Source organism: Lepisosteus oculatus, chromosome 14 (genome assembly GCF_040954835.1).
Source record: "Lepisosteus oculatus isolate fLepOcu1 chromosome 14, fLepOcu1.hap2, whole genome shotgun sequence".
NCBI lineage: Eukaryota > Metazoa > Chordata > Actinopteri > Semionotiformes > Lepisosteidae > Lepisosteus > Lepisosteus oculatus.
Window position 1 is genome coordinate 4097902 of NC_090709.1, and position 17764 is coordinate 4115665.

Below are 17764 nucleotides of genomic sequence, written 5' to 3' on the forward strand. Positions count from 1 at the left end.
TTGAACCCGTGATCTTCGGTTTACAAGACTTCGCTTTCAATCTCTGATGTCACTGTAAACTCGGACATGATGTTCCGCAGATCTGCAGTGTGCCTTCTTTCTTATTGAAGTTTACTGGATTTTTTAAATGAAAATTCAAACTGGACAGTTTCAGACACATGAAGACTCATAAATGTCACTACAAATGACACATTTGTAGTGTAAATCCGCCGGGCTGATTTACGTGTCTGACCATCTCTCTCCTCCTCTTTTGCAGTGAGCACTATTTTTTCATTTTCTTCCCTTGTAGTTTCCTCGCTCTTTTACTGTCCCTTTCCCCCACGGAGAGACGGAAAACATGCCGAAATCGTTTTCACCCTGTGTTTGTGCAACGTCAGTGTGTGAAGGAAAAGTAATCTACGCGGCTCCAGTGGCGCAATCGGTCAGCGCGCGGTACTTATACAGCAGTGCACAGCGGAATCATGCCGAGGTTGTGAGTTCAAGCCTCACCTGGAGCAGTGTGGCCTGTCTTCAGCTACTGAAAGCAACTGTCCACTTTAGATACTGCTACTTATAGGTCGTCCTTAACACCTTATCTAACGGGATTGTAGCCTGTTAGGTATCTGCTGGAGATCCGGTCTAAATTAACATAAAAGGAACAGATAAAGGTTTATTCCACGTCACACCCGAAGAAGGGTCCACGTTGTGTTACCTTCTCTTTTCAGCATGGAATAAACCTATACTTTTTTCTTCGCAGCTGACGCACGTCACTACTTAAATTCCCATCAGCTGTGGACCCCCAGCTGATCTGTAAACAGATAGATAGAGGAGAGGTCTACTGGGACTAAGGAAGCCAAAGTTGGGGTACCAAAGACTTGAAAAAGCTCTCACATTAGATTCTGTGTTTTTGTTGTTAAACAGATTTGTTTTTAATGTTCTTTTTGTTTTCCCTTAAGTATTTTTTTTTATTTTATTTTATGTAGTCGTTAGACTACTACAGTGATTTACCGAGGTTCCCAGAAGGCTTCTCGCATCGTGGTTGTTGTGTTTTCGGGTTTTTTTTTCTACTGATAGGACCCCACGCATTACTGTGGGACTAGTTAACTTAAGCTCTTACATTGTACCTGAAATTACCACATAAACTACTACTCTGTTTTTCTTTTTTTTTAATAAAGGCACTAATGATGTTTTTTTTCTTGCTGCTGATTGGCAATGACCCTACAATGGGTCATTGCAACGAATGTGGCTGCTGAAATTTGTCAGCAGCTCCATACTAAACCTGTTCTCAAATAATAAAATAACATATGCTGCCCATTAGATGTTACCGATGTAGGAGACTAACTTAAACCACCTCTTCACAGGGTTTATGTAGCTCAGTAGAGGAACAGTCAATCGCATTTGAACTGTTCTGAATGTAGTGGAAATAATACAGTGCCTTGCGAAAGTATTCGGCCCCCTTGAACTTTTCAACCTTTTGCCACATTTCAGGCTTCAAACATAAAGATATAATTTTTTTATTTTATGTGAAGAATCACCAACAAGTGGGACACAATTGTGAAGTGGAACGAAATCTATTGGATTTTTGAAACTTTTTTAACTAATAAAAAAATGAAAAGTGGGGCGTGCAAAATTATTCGGCCCCTTTACTTTCAGTGCAGCAAACTCACTCCAGAAGTTCAGCGAGGATCTCTGAATGATCCAATGTTGTCCTAAATGACTGATGGTGATAAATAGAATCCACCTGTGTGTAATCAAGTCTCAGTATAAATGCACCTGCTCTGTGATAGTCTCAAGGTTCTGTTGAAAGTGCAGAGAGCATCATGAAGACCAAGGAACACACCAGGCAGGTCCGTAATACTGTTGTGGAGAAGTTTAAAGCCGGATTTGGATACAAAAAGATTTCCCAAGCTTCAAACATCCCAAGGAGCACTGTGCAAGCGATCATCTTGAAATGGAAGGAGTATCAGACCACTGCAAATCTACCAAGACCTGGCCGTCCCTCTAAACTTTCAGCTCAGACAAGAAGACTGATCAGAGATGCAGCCAAGAGGCCCATGATCACTCTGGATGAACTGCAGAGAACTACCGCTGAGGTGGGAGAGTCTGTCCATAGGACAACAATCAGTCTTACACTGCACAAATCTGGCCTTTATGGAAGAGTGGCAAGAAGAAAGCCATTTCTCAAAGATATCCATAAAAAGTCTCATCTAAAGTTTGCCACAAGCCACGTGGGAGACACCCCAAACATGTGGAAGAAGGTGCTCTGGTCAGATGAAACCAAAATCGAACTTTTTGGCCACAATGCAAAACGATATGTTTGGCGTAAAAGCAACACAGCTCATCACCCTCAACACACCATCCCCACTGTCAAACATGGTGGTGGCAGCATCATGGTTTGGGCCTGCTTTTCTTCAGCAGGGACAGGGAAGATGGTTAAAATTGAGGGGAAGATGGATGCAGCCAAATACAGGACCATTCTGGATGAAAACCTGTTGGAGTCTGCAAAAGACCTGAAACTGGGACGGAGATTTATCTTCCAATAAGACAATGATCCCAAACATACAGCAAAATCTACAAAGGAATGGTTCACAAATAAACGTATCCAGGTGTTTGAATGGCCAAGTCAAAGTCCAGACCTGAATCCAATCGAGAATCTGTGGAAAGAGCTGAAAACTGCTGTTCACAAACGCTCTCCATCCAACCTCACTGAGCTCGAGCTGTTTTGCAAGGAAGAATGGGCAAGAATTTCAGTCTCTCGATGTACAAAACTGATAGAGACATACCCCAAGCGACTTGCAGCTGTAATCGCAGCAAAAGGTGGCTCTACAAAGTATTAACGCAAGGGGGCCGAATAATTTTGCACGCCCCACTTTTCATTTTTTTATTAGTTAAAAAAGTTTCAAAAATCCAATAGATTTCGTTCCACTTCACAATTGTGTCCCACTTGTTGGTGATTCTTCACATAAAATAAAAAATTTATATCTTTATGTTTGAAGCCTGAAATGTGGCAAAAGGTTGAAAAGTTCAAGGGGGCCGAATACTTTCGCAAGGCACTGTATAGTCACAAAGTAACGAACATACACACCACTCGCTTGAAATATTTACTGTAGCTAAAATTGTTTTCTAGACACCACAACTATTCACAATGAATTTGATAAATACATGTCTTTATTAATAAAAGTGTAATTAATTAATAATTAAGATAAATGTATATCTTTATTAGTAGCTGTATTACCGGTAATGCATGTACAGTCCTTAATATGGGATAGTGAACTTTCAGGTATCCTGGGGAGGTAAGAAAACTGAAATGAAGTCTTAAATGTGTTCTGTTACATCTGGGTGTTAACTAAATAGATTGTATTACTTATTGTGATTTTACACATGTCTTTCTCAGGAGACAGCAGACAAATTGGGGAATTTGCAGGTACAGAAAATAACTTGAACTGAACAGGCAAATGTAAGGTTATGTTAAAGAAAAAAAAAGGTTGTCACCTTTTTCAACATGATTATTTAAGACAGTTTATCGGAACCGTATCTCTTCTCGATTCTGTGGCTGTGGTCCAACAGTAACGGTGGTGAAACAAGCAGAATGTGCGGAAAGAATTGGAGACGTAACGGGAGACTCATCCAGTCGATAGAAAGGTTGTGTACACTGTGTCACTGTGTTGTGTACAGGAGTCAAACCTACAATCTTCTGATCCGAAGTCAAACGCATTATCCATTGCGGCACTGGCTCTGATACCCTAAAGCCACCACTGTGAGCTTTGTGCTGCTATTAGTAATACTGTAGCACTCCGGTGTTCACAACAGCCCCCCACCACCAGGGACTCAAACCCAAGCCTCCTGCATCACTCAACAGGGACCTAGCCTGTTGAGCTAAAGAGCAATCTCCCTTTAGTCCTGCGGCTGTGGCCCTGCTATTGCAGGGAAGGGCAGTGACATCACCGCTCTGGTAAGCCGGCTCCTACACACTCAATGGTGGCCGTATGCATTACACTCTCCCCCGCTTAACTCACCAACCTCAGCAAAGGGCTATCCCATCCCACAGCTGACACCAATGTAACGCTCCAGGGTTCACATAGGCATCCTCGCCACTGCCACATCAGGTCAGTTCCCCACCGTCGGGGACTCAAACCCAGACCTCTGGCATCCCTCAACAGGGACCCAGCCTGTTGAACTAAAGGGAGGCCGTCTTTAAGCTCAAGCGGCTGGGTCCCTGTTGAGCTATGGTGGCGGTCGCAGGTTTGAGTCCCCGACGGTGGGGTGCTGACTTATGTGGCAATGGCAAGGGTGCCCGCCTGAACCCCCAACCATTACAATACTATACATCGCTCCAGTCCAAATTTTCTCAATCAGATTCACGTGTTTTCTACTTGTATTTAGCTACTAGGTCTTTCATTTGGTCTGTTTTAAAAATAGCATCTCAAACGATTTTATGTGTCATGCTGAAATTCACACACGGGGGATGTCACATGAATGATAATCACAGATAAGATGTCGCGTTTAAAAAGAAATCCAGAGTGGCGGTAGAAAACAAAGCCTTATACACGCGATGCAAGTGCTCTAGCACTGAACTAAACTGACAGGCACTTTTGCCTGCAGCTCTTTAATTGAGTTAGGAAGAGTGAAGCGTCTACACAGTGTACAATTTAAAGGTCGAAGCAAGACAATCTGATGCGAGGAGAATTCACAAAACGAGCCTCTGCTTTATCGTTTACTGAGCTTTCAATGAACATCTAAGTGAAAGACAAATTCACTATTTTCACTTTTTGTTTAAAGAACACTTTTATCACGTTCTGCACTCCCGATGGTGTTTAACGGTGCTCTTTTCTACACTCCTGATTTGAGGATCCCCAGCTAAAATATTTTTTAAATACAACAAAATTCCGATATATTGAATAGTATTTATGTTTTCATTTATATTCACTCGTGCCAAAAGCTTGTGTTCTCTGCATATATCAGGATGTGGAAAGAGGCCCAATCACATCTGGGGTTGATAGTATTTAGGTCAAAGCTAATTCAAAGTGCATCTCTGGGTGTGTTTGAATTACCTACGTGTTTGACTGAAGGACAAGCTCACGGTGCCATAAAAGTTGACACTCGTCATCTTTTCTTCTACATTCACAGGTTTTACACTAAAGACAAAAAAAAATTGTTGTCGTTTTCATGCCAGCTGGCACTAATTATTCTGCACCAACAGGGAAGATTAGTATTTTATCTATCGCAATATGTGTGGAATTTGTTTTTAAAAAAGTTGTTCCAGAAATGAACACTTCCATTAAAGTTAAGGCAGACACCTGTTGCTGTCCACAACGACCAACTCTGCCTGGCAAGATAGGAAGAAAAGCACTGTGGTGATTTGAACCCAGAAGCTTATTTAGTAGACATGCACATTAACCAGCTAAGCCACAGCACCAACAGAGCACTCTCCTTTTACAGCCTCTTAGACACACCACTCTGAGATACCTGCGTTCTGTGTGCGCTGCGCCTGCTCGCTGAGCAAGTGTTGAGAAATGGCTTTTGTCTGGTAATTTCAAGTCCAAGGACCTCAATATGCTTTTTATGTTTGACATCTTCAAGGAAAATGGTGAAATCGCAGGAGGAAGAGGAAAATGATCCTTGAGTAGAGGAAAGACGACCATCTTGAGCACTAACTCATGTCAGGAGGCTAACTTCTGGGATGAGGTGGTGGAGTGGTAAGGCCACTACTAATCCATTGTGCTCTGCACATGTGGGTGTGAATCCCATCCTTGTGAAGTTCAGCGGTTGACAGATGTGCCTTTTTAAACTGGGTGTGCTTTCGTTTCGTCTTTCGCTCCTGTACTACAGCAGTAATATTTCTAGATGTGCATGAACATGGTATAGTAGGCTGACGGCAGGAACACGGGGTCCACAAGCAGTGACAGTATCAGAGGTGTCTGCAGTGTGTTGGTTTGTGAGCATTAATAAAATAACTTGCCGTGGAAGCACGTGTGCCTGCATTAATACAGCTCCATTGAGCAGAAAAAGCAACACAAACACCGACTTGTCAACAGGAAGTTTCCGTAGCTGAAAACACAGCCATTGTGCTCCAGGTGAAGGTTGTGTTGCAGGATGTGGGTCATTGAGGCAGTCACGGTCTGGGATTGATTGGGTTATGTTGATTTGTGTTACAGGGTGTGGGTCATTGAGGCAGTAACAGGCTGTGATTGATTAGGTTATGTTGATTTCCAGGATGGTGTCAATGTTGCCTCTCACTCAAGGGGGTGACTGCAGTTGTCCCAATTAATACAGGAACAGTCAGTAAAAACAGTCAAACCCAAGTCGTTCAGGGAGCAATACGGTATCGAGACTTGGAGGTGTGAGGAGTCGCTGAGCCAGTTTTAGCCAGACCAAGGGGTGAACTGATAAGGTTCCATGACACCTAGCTCAGCACTCCCACACCCCTCAAACAACACAAGCTTCCTCCTGGAAAAATACTGGGTAGACCTGATTCTGACAGGGACAGTGGAAACCCCCCTGAAAGGGATTGGCTAAGGAGAGGGATAAAAAGACCTGAGACAGAACAGAGGGGGCTCCCGATTCCCACTGGACCCTGGAGACGACACAGGCAGCACAAGGGAAGCTGCAGAGTGCAAGACCCCGGAGGAACTCTGCAGAGACTTCTAATACCTGGAGGCAAGGATCTACTGGTTCAGTAACTGACGACAACGAGAGACATTGGCATTGAAACAGAGGTACTGTACAGAGACTTTTAACACCTGAAGGTGAGGAACAAGGAAACTGGCACAGTTAGCCAATTCAAACTGAGAAGAATGTAATACAGTCGCAGAGGATTTCTATTGTTACCTGAACAGAGACTGGGGAAATAGGACTGGGTGATACCCCTCTCCTCAAAGTGGGCCATCAGAGACTACAGGTACTAAGTAGAGACGTTTGAGTGACCTCTCTTTAGTATTTTACAGGAAAGACTGCTGCCCCTCTGTATTCATTATGACCCTGGGAAGGACCTTTTGCTGCTGTGAATTCTGTTTTCGTTGTGTTTTTGGGTGATAGTGCATGTGAATGTAGTTGGAAAATAAAAAGGGCACTTATACAATACAAATGCTTGTCGCTGGTCTGTGTGTGCATTGGTGTTTCTAGGAGATAAACAGAACCTGTGGTAATGTAGAGGGGCCCTAGCACCCCGTTTGTATTGCTAGGTGGTGTAGTCGTACACGAGGCAGGAACATCCCTCGCCCATAGGGTTCACCTTACTGTGACACCTTCTTCGTCTATGTTTTTTGACTGTACTGCAAATGATCTTAGTATCGAAGTGCCGTCCCACATAACCGATCTGAACAGTCTGCTTTACAGAGGAGCACTGCCGGAGCTTATCGTTGGAAACGATTGCTGGATCCTTCGAATTCAACTGAACTATAGCACAGATCTGCAGTCCACTATTAGAATACTGTGGGTGTGTTGTATAAGCCATACCGCCCAAAATAGTTCTAAAACAGGAGATGCATCCTCGTTTCGGAATGTGGTATAAAGTGAAATGGTCTGGGAAGAGTCCTATGTTTGAACAGTTCAAAATAGACGTAAAGGGGTATTTACGGACTCTTTCGAAATGTAAGAACAAGCTGTGCGGACCTTATCTTTATTTACCTTGTGTAATCGTTTTTCATAAAGTGCAATTGTATTATAGCATGTGCCCCTGACGATTTTCTTGATACGTTATATGTGCTCTTGTTTGTATTGTATGTAGTTTTGTTGTTCAAATAAAACGTAAAAGACACAACTTTCCGGATGCGGCTGCTGTAAAAATAAAATGACATCAAGGGTGCTGTACGCAGAGGTCTGAAACCTGCTCCACAGAAGATCTTTATCCAGAGGTGTTAAAGAAGTCGAGATCTCGCCATGAGGGGGGAAGCATCTCAGAAAAAGCAGATGCAGTCGGTTCCACGGTCATAACGCCACTAAGTCGGGCGACAAGAGCAAAACCCACCCGGCTTCCTCCGGGCAAGTAATGCGAAAAAGAGACAACACACAGTGGGTAGCATGGCCGAGCGGTCTAAGGCGCTGGATTAAGGCTCCAGTCTCTTTGGGGGCATGGGTTCGAATCCCACCACTGCCAGGTCCTTCTATCAAGCCCCCCTTTCAGCTGGCTTCAGATGAAAGGGAGGGAACTGCTTTTTGGCAGTCTCTCGAGAAACTAAGCAAAGTGTTTAAAGATACTTTCTCAGCTTGACATCAAGGCACAAAACAAAAACCTTCTTTGCGTTATGCAGGGAACGACGTCTGCCCAGATCACTTTTGTGTCAGTGCAAATCGTAGTGTGCCCTCCGTTTTAATGTTGGCTGTGCTGGCGTGCTGCTTCTGTCTGTGAAACTTGAATGTTCTGCTTCTTCACACCGAATCGTCGGCGGGGGTTGAGCTTGTTAAATCTTTGCGCATAGCGCTCCTTTGGAAGTACTTTGTCCAAGTTCAAAAGCGATCGTGGGATTTACTTCATGCGTTCAAAAAGCATGCCTCGCACGACAGATTTAAATGGGGAATGGAGCCTGCTTCTTGCTGTTTTTCCTGTGGTTGCAGTTACAAAGTTGATCGTGCTTTCACATTCTGTTAACAGTATTCACTGGCTGAGCTTTATCAGTTGGTTCGTAAAGGAATCTCTGCTTCGGTTCAAGAAAAGTCATCTGTAGTGTGTTTTTTTCCGTGCCCATGGCAGTCTTTTAAAGCTGGTAGTAATGGCGGCGAAGGTAATTTTTTATCCTCTTTAAAAGAATAAGGACGGGCTGGGGCGAGCTCCATTTACCACTCTTTCAGCTAACCGCCGAACTCGCGAGCTGATTACACTGCAGAGCCTGCAGAGGCGCCTCGCTTTTCTCCATTCTCTGGGTTAGGGTGAAAAAAAAACTTTGCTGGTATTAGCTGACCTGCTGGGAGTACCTCTTCTTCACTGATAAGCAAGATTGGTGTTTCATCGTTCGCAAGCTGTATAGATTTCTTTCAAAACAAGTTGTTCCAGAAAGGAAATGAACACTTGCATTCTCCTGAATTAAAAGGCATGGGATTTGAATTCACCAGTTCTGTAGGGTTTGGGCATTTACTGGGACAATTATTAATTGTAGCAGTAAATCACAAAATTGATTCTTTTGTTGGCTTTAGAATCCAACCATGCGATATAACTCAAACAACGCACACACACAGGTACTAATTCACGAGGATACATTTATTAATACATAGAATATGCATATAAACAGATCTTATCGAGAGGGTTGTCAGAATACAAAAGGTATATATTCAGTCAGTTACAAAGAGTTACATATATCAAGAGGACATACGTTCAGTATATCATTCATTAAGACCGTTTCGTAAATGCACTTGGTTATAACTTTTACATTAGATACTCAAAACAAGTACATAACTCTTAGGAATTAAATTGATATCAACTGGTTGCGCTGCTGATGCTCACTGACCGGCTAGTTAGTGTTGGCTTTAACTAGCAAAGTTTGCACACAGGAGAAAAGATGACTGTGGGTCCCAGCAAGTCAGGAAGAGGACCGGTTCGTTCCTGATGAAGAGCTAGTTCTGAATAGTGATTCAGCTATCCACAGTTCAGACCTGTTCATGAGGCTTGCTGCTGGTGCTAACCTCAGGTGGATCCTCTGGTTACTCTCTGGCAACCTCCGCTCTCGACTCTTAGAACAGAGGAAAGTTCTGGCACTTGGACACACTGGCCGTTCCGTGGTTGTCCGGGCTGTGTCTCAGGATGGTCAGGAGGCGCGCTGCGAGAATGTCCTGCCCTTGGGAGCCTTCTGCTCCTGGGCTGTCCTGCCCTGGAATTCTCCTTTGAATTCCCTTTAGAAAAGTCCACAGAATTCTACAGAATTCTCCTGAATCTCTCAGGCTCTCTGTGTTGCCTGTTTTTACCTGGAGGAACTTCAGCTCGTTGATTGGCTGAAAGTTCCATGGGCATCAGAGTCCCGCGTGGGTTACTCGGCCCTACCAGTCCCTGATTGGTTGATCAAGGTGAGATATGAGTCACTTACTCCTGACACTTAGGAATGCAGTCCATCTGGCACTCCCTAGACAGATAGGCGCCAACGGATGACCATTGATCATGAGAGCCAGGCTTAGCTAAGTGCATCCCCCTTTGGGAGCTGTCCCTTATCAAAGGAAACCTTAAATCAGCCTGCAAGAATAGTTTCTCTGTGGCTGCACCACAGAGATGAACAGAGATGGCGCCTCATTTGGGAAAGCTCGCAACACTTAATTCTGTCTTATTAATAAGCCTTGCCGCTACATATGTATAGTTATACGAAAAACAAGTGGTTTATCGACTCATCTTCATGTGCAGATTTAGAGGCAGCTTCGATATTCGTTTTACAAACGGGTTTTTTTTTAAATGGGTCACACACATGCCATAGCAACAAAACATCTCTAGAGATGAGGCTATAGATCACCTTTCCATCCTCCAGGTTTTCCTCCCAAAGGCTAAGGTACCAACGGCGACCCCTGCTGGCCGAGAGAGCAGAAGCTCTCTAAATCTGCAAATGAAGATGAGTCGATAAACCACTTGTTTTTCGTATAACTATACATATATTCATTTATTACTGATTTCATTCATTGAGCACGGATACAGTAGAGGTACAGCCATTCACTGTTTGACATGTCTGCACTGGTACAGAACCTAGCAATCAGAAAACGGGTGAAACTGTCTTGAGAATTAGCATACAGTACAGAGAGAGCGTGAACGCAGTCCCCCACTACCAGAAATTATGCAGTCGAGATTCCCACATTTGGGGAATTCGCAGGGGTCAGCACAGCTGGAGTTTTAAGATTTAAGAACTTTATTTTCTTTTCACAAAAAAAAATACAGGACATCACAAATTAGAAAGCTTTACATGAATATACATACTTAAAACAGTATATATGATCACATCTCATTACATTTTGACACGGTACCAGTTACATAGCAACAATTTCTTTTTTTCTGGTGCAAATCACATTCTTTACTTAAACATGATAATGTTTTTCACAGTTTCTTGAGATATTGACCTATGCTCTCTATTTCCCCCAGATTTTCTGCTTCCTCCCTCCCTTCTCTCCACAGATCTCTGAGGTAATAGTTCTCTCGGGTGATGAACAGGGCCAGGCTACCTGCTGCCTTGACTGGGACCTCGATGCCTTTGAACAGCCCCATGTTCCTCACTCTCCACAGGGCGTCTTTCCCACTGTTCACCACGGCCCAGATCCTGTCAAACACGTCAGGAGGAAGTTTGACAGGAGAGATGCCGTATATGACGAAAGCAGCGGTCAGGGTAAATTGGGGCGAGAGAGCTTGCAACCAATCTTCAAACTGTGCCCAGAAGGCCTTAGCAAAAAAGCAGGACCACAGGAGATGGGTCACAGTCTCCTCCTCGCCGCAGCCCACCCTAACACAGCGAGGGCTGGGGGTGAGGCCCCTAAGGTACAAGAAAGTTCGTACCGGTAAGCACTGGTGGACGACACTCCAGGCTAAATCTCTGTGAATGTTGCACAGAAACTTAGAGGATGTGTGTTTCTACACCTTCCTTGTTTGGGCTGATGTTAAAATGCCCACAGGGGTCTGCCTATTGTTCTGGGGTGCAAGGAAATCTTCCAGTTTTTGGACGCTGACATCTTGGAGGGGAATATGGCCAATTGGGTGAGATCTTAGAAAACTTTTAACTGTCCTATAAATTGCAGGGCATGTGTCAGAGAGTGGGACATCCAGCTTGGGTCTGACACCCCACACTCTGAACACCTCCCTACCTACCCAGAGCCTGGAAAAATAAGTCCAGGTACGCGCTGCAGGTGCTGTTGCAAATCCTCTCAGCACAGAGGCCAGGAAAATGCACAGCAGCTTCGTAGCAATATCTGGGACAGACTTCCCCCCTGAGGGTAGCGGCCTGTACATTATTTCCCTTCTGAGTCTTTCCTGCTTCCCACCCCATAGAAATTGAAACATCAATCTCCTCAGCACCGCCACAACACGGTGTGGGATTGGGAAGGTAGAAGCCTGAAAATTCAAGACAGGCAAGAGCTCGGCTTTGATGACCAGCACCTTCCCTGTCATGGTGAGGTCTCGGTCCTTCCATTGCATCAGTTTTTTGTTTAAGATTGGCAATTTGTTCTGCCAATTTACTGTTCCCATCTCTTCTCCAAAATACACCCCCAGGACCTTAATTCTCTTCTCTTGCAGCCTGAGATCATGTCCTTCTTTTGGCTCCCTCCAGTTCTGATAAAAAATCTCACTCTTAGATTTGTTAATTTTTGCAGAGGAAGCCAAAGAGAAATGATCACAGCACTGCAGAGCTCTGCTAATTGAGGCATTGTCAGAGAGGAGCAGGGTGACGTCATCCATGTATAGAGATGTCTTTACCTCTCCTCCCCCACTTCCAGGCACTGGTATCCCATTAATGGCCTGATCCTGGCGCAAGGCAAGGGCAAGGGCTCCATAGCCAAAACGAATAACAAGGGGGATAATGGGCAGCCCTGCCTCACCCCTAAACAGACTTCAAAAGGGGCGTGATCTATTGCCATTAACCATTACTCTGCTGTTGCTACCTGTGTACAGCAGGTTAATCCACTTTCTCATGATGGGGCCAAACTTCATGTTCTCAAGTACCGATGTTAAGTACTGCCGGTTTAGGCGGTCAAAGGCCTTTTCTAGGTCTACACCTAAAATGCACAGAGGGAGGGAGCGATCCTCTGAGTACAGACAGACATCCCTCAACAAGGCCAGGTTGTCGCTCATCAGGCGTCCTGCTATCCCACAAGTCTGTTCTTTCCCTACCAGTGAGGCCACTACATTTTGTAGGCGCAGGAAAAGGGCTTTGGACAGGATCTTAGTGTCCATGCCTAACAGGCTAAGGGGTCTCCAGTACTTTATGTCATTCTTTGCTCCTTTCTTAAACAAGAGAGAGATAGTGCCTTCTCTTAAGGAGTCAGGCAGCAATTCTGTCTTATAGCTTTCCTCCAATAGGAGCAGTAGAGGATCCTGAAGCAGATCCCAAAAGGTGCAATAAAATTCTTTAGGGAGCCCCTCAGCCCCCGGAGTTTTCCCCTTCTGTAAGCTCTCCATAGCCTGTCTCAGCTCTTCTACTGTCAAATCCCTCTCAAGTACTTCCCTATCTTCTTCACTCAAAACGTTTTCTAGCTTCGAGGTAAAAAAATGAATTTCTTCATCCTTTACCTCTGTACAGTCTTGAGTAGAAGGCCTCGATGCAGGAGAGGATAGCACTCGGCTCTATTCTCTCTTCCCTCCTCATCAACTACACTTTCCATGACAGACTTGGAGCCTACCACTTTCCTGAAAAAGAAGCGAGTACACTTCTCATTTTCTTCCAAGAACTGCACTCTGCTTCTTAACAGCATTCCTCGACTACTTTCTTCGGCTATGCTCCGGATGTCCTTTTTTAAAAGGGTGATATCCTCGAGCACATCGAACCCACTGTGCAGCATCGTGTAGAGATGCTGCAGCTGCCTCTGTTTCCTGGCTAGCACTCCTCTCCGTCTGGCAGCAGCCTTCCTTCCCTCAGCCATGAAAAAGGCCTTTGTCCTCACCTTCACCTCCTCCCACCACTCTCCTACTGACCCGTACAGACACTGCAAGGACAGCCACTGTGATAGTTTCTCCTTGTAGCGGGATACTACCCCCTCGTTCTCTAGCAGCTTTGTGTTGAGTTTCCAGAGGCCTGGGCCAAAGACAGTCCCGCCCTGGAGTTCCACTCTACACCCTAAAGCCTGATGATCTGAGAAGAAGACAGGCTGAAGAGTGACCCCAACAACTTTCACTCTCTCTGAGACAAAGCAATAGTCAATTCTGGAGCTGCTATTCCTCCCTGACCATGTATATCCTGCTGTTGTGGGATATATACATCTATATGTGTCTGAGAGTTTAAAGTCTTGAACTAAGTTTTGCAGGGCCAGTGAGCTGGAATACAATTTTATCGGAGAGCTAGACTGCCTGTCTGTGTGCTCTAAGATACAATTAAAATCCTCTCCCACTATCGCGTCTGGGCTACATAACAATAGGGGGGAGAGTGCCTTGAGTAGCTCCACCCTTCCTCCCACGTCAGTAGGGCAATACACATTGATTAGCCGCAGGTTAACGGTCCCCCATTCCACATCCACACACAGCAACCTGCCATCTATGACCCTCTGAATACTTTTCAATTTGAATGCCCATCCTTTGAAAAGAATGGCCACGCCAGAGGCTCTGTTGTTATTGTCCCCTGACCAAACAGAAGGCCCTTTATCCCACCTATCTTCAAAGCTTTTATACCTCTCTTGATAGGCTAAAGCACACTCCTGCAACATCAACACATCTCCCTCTCTCTGCTGGAGGTAATCAAAGACAGACTGGCATTTAACTCTGTCATTGATACCTCTGGTGTTAAGAGAAATTATATTTAGAGCCATATTACATAAGAAAGTGGAACCAGTCTTTACAAAACACATTTTTCTTCTGTCTTACCTGTTACCTTCTTCTTTTTCTTTTTCTTCTTACCAATTTCCTGCCAGCCATCCTCTGAATGAGCCTTCATCAGGTTGGCAGCAGTAAAAGCGTTCACGGAGTCCATTTCAAGGAAGGGGGTAGAGGGAGGGGTGGAGGGGTGGAGGGGTTCCAGCTGTCCCCATCAGCATGCTCTCCTTCCTCCTCGCTCGGGGAGAAAACAGAGTCATTTTTCCTTTTCCTCAAGTCCAGCTCCTGGAAGCACTGAGGGGAAAGGGGTGCAGCCGATGCACCAGTCTCCTCTTCCCCCTCACCCACCAGCTGCTGCAGATCCTCCGTGATGGACTGGATGGAGGAGAGGAGGGAATCTGTAGGACTTGCAGAGTCTGAGAAAAGCAGCTCCGCTGAATCCTGGGTATCCTCGCTGGACCCGCTCCACCGGGGGGCCCCACACTGGCCCTCGTTCTGAGGAGCAGGAGTGGGGGAGGGGTCCTCGCTGTTCTCGGGGGTTTTCAAACCCTCGTGCTTGTCTGGTGCAGTCTGCGGTTGTGGGGGCGTAGTGGATTTCTCTTCCACCGGCCCCGGAGCCACAGCAGGACTGATCCTGGCTGGAGGCTGAGAGTCTTTGTCCAACAAGGGTTCTTTGTTTGACTTGTTGTTTGCTTTGGCTTTTCGGGCCGGTTTGGCTGAAACAAGCACTGCCTCATCCTTTCTCATTTGAGTTTATTGGCGTAGGCGTGAGGGCAGTTTTTAAAAATGTGTCCTTCCGAGCCACATAAATTGCACTTTGGCAGCATTGAACAGTCAGAGGCTAAATGTCCCTGCTTGCCACAGGTCTTGCAGCATTTCACAGTGCAGGACGATGCCAGGTGTCCCACAGCACCACAGCGCCGTCACACCTTTGGTTGTCCCACATAAAAAACATAGCCATTGCAGGCGCCCAGCCGGATTGTAGAGGGAAGGTGCCTTAAGCCTCCATTTACATTGTCCGGTAGCAAGCGAACCTCGAATTTCCTTGCTCCTGTTTTTATACCCTCAACATCTCTAACCTCAGTTCCATGGTGGACGGTGCAGTACTGGTTAAGCCAGGTGTGAATGTCCTCCGTCTTTGCCAGTTCCGAGAACATAACAACATGCACCGTTTTCCTCTCTTTCTGTGTCAGAGGCTGCAAGTTGATCTTCTCAAGGGCAGGAACTTTCCCTCTTTTTAACTCAAACACATCCACACATTGTTCAAACAGAGAATAGGTAGCAAAAACAACCTCAAATGCTTTCTGACCTGGGAGAGTGAAGATGAAATCCAGGTGCCGAGGTTCAAAGCCAAGTTCCTTCTGCAACACTTTTCTGCTGAACTGCATATGATCCATGAAGAGATCATCCAAAAGCTCAAAACACACAGCATTCTTGCAGGATCCGAAATTTGCCATTTCGTAAACTACAAATCAAACACTGCTTTCACAAAACAAGAAAACAATCCAACTACTCCACCTACAAGCTGATCAAGGTCTCTCCCTTGCCAGGTAAGTATGAGCTGTACAAGCCCCTGCAAGCGGCCCGCACCCACAGCACAAAGCGCAAAAGCCTAGTCCAGCTCCTTGCCCTGCACACCACCTGCTGGGCCCACTCTTTCGCACACTCACACGCCACACTAACACTCAAAAGGGTGGGCAAAACGAGAAAACGAGCGCGCCGTTTCCTACACATCTGCAGTCGCCAATGCGCATTCGCAGCATGTCCCGGGACGCAATTCGGCCTCATTTGCATAACACTAGACCGGCAGATCGCTACGCAAGCTCTCGTCGTGCACCTGCCACACATCGAACAAACACCGGAGCCTTTTCAGCAATTTCCAAAAAACTGCTCGCCTGCCCACAAGGCTCCGTCTCTTACCCGCTCTCCAGAGCCTGCTGCCTTCTGTGCTGTTCTCTCGGCACCGCTGCAGCGCACACAACTCCTGCAGCGCGGGGAGAAAGTTTCCACACTCCGCCGCAGGGAAGGCTCGCTCCGTGCGCACACGTCCTTTCAATGCCAGTTCAACAAGTGCTCCGCATTAGCAGCGTCGGGGCTCCGGCGTGTCGCACCTCACCTCACCTCGCACAGCCCCCTCCTTGAATGTCTGGCGCTGGGCATGCCCCGCTCTCCTCCACCTTATCTTATCACGTGTGACCACTGACAATGGCCACAATGCCGGGGAACGGCACCTGTAAAGTGTTAATTGGGGTACAGGAACAGCCCGTCTCGTCTCGGGGGCCGACTTCAAAGACAATACAGCAAACACAGCGGGGCGGGGGAAGTACACGACACGACGCATGCAGGTACATTCAGCTCCGGCGGGAACGAGTCATTTGTCAAGTGCTGGGAGCCGAGTAATCCTTCGCTTGTATCGTTTCTCCCCGGTGACTAGATCTCACCCTGCGACTCTCGACTGGGCTCACCCACGGCAGCCCAGCAGGTGTGAGCCTAGCCGGCACCCGGATGGGAGATTCCCCCCGGAAAAGCTCAGGTTGCTGCTGCTCCTGCAAGAGGTGTGGCTGGGACCAGTAGGGAGTGCTCACCCTGCGGTCTGTGTGGCTTTCTTATGCCCCAGCATCCTGATGGCGACACTCTGCTACACAAACAGGCGCCGTCCTTCGGGGGAGGCGTAAAACCGAGGTCCCGACCCTCCTTGGCCATTGAGAAATCCCAGGGCGTCTCTCAAAAAGAGACTCCAGGGGTGTCTCTCTGGTGTTAGTGTTCCCCTTTACCAATCAGTATGGGTCTCCTCCTAATCCCTGTCCCATATGTAACAATCAATGACGAGGCCCCCCTGTCCCGCGATATTGTACTTTTCTCATGGCCGCTGGCTGGCGCCGTGAGATTTAGTACTCGCGCAAGAGACCGGGGGCAGAGCGCGAACGCGGTCCCCCGCCCCCCACAAAGTGTGCGCTCCAGGTTCCCTCTCGGGGCCCTGCAACACAGAGGAAAGGCAGCGAGAAGGAGCCATTGCTCTGACGCCTCAAGGCCACAAGAGGGTGGAGGCGCCGCGCGCCCCGCTGACGTGTTGGACTGGTGTGCTTTATGTGCTGAAATAAACACGCGATAGCCCAGAAATGTTTTGAGTGCTGTGCACTGGAGGTTTTTGTCTTGTGAAGACTTGCCTTGTGCTCCTCCGAGCAGTTTGTTTGTTCTCCAGTGCGGGACAAGCCAACACAAGGGAGCACATTCGCCAACATCGAGGTACGCAATGCGATTTGGAAAGAAGCTCCTTTCCAAAGTTGCACACGAACGATCCAGTCCCGCTCGGGGGGCACGGAGCCCCAGCCACACACAGCTTCAAGTAGCGAGTCAGGCGGCATGGCTTTC

The 17764-nt window shown here is 46.5% G+C and overlaps 2 non-coding genes across 2 annotated transcripts; both read left to right on the forward strand.

Annotated features, from left to right (window-relative positions):
• Positions 1 to 403: 403 nt before the first annotated feature.
• On the forward strand, positions 404 to 497 carry trnai-uau (transfer RNA isoleucine (anticodon UAU)). The gene is made up of 2 exons: positions 404 to 441; positions 462 to 497. It is a non-coding gene; the product is annotated as a tRNA-Ile (tRNA).
• A 7495-nt stretch (positions 498 to 7992) lies between these two features.
• trnal-aag (transfer RNA leucine (anticodon AAG)) lies at positions 7993 to 8074 on the forward strand. Its single transcript has one exon. It is a non-coding gene; the product is annotated as a tRNA-Leu (tRNA).
• Positions 8075 to 17764: the final 9690 nt, after the last annotated feature.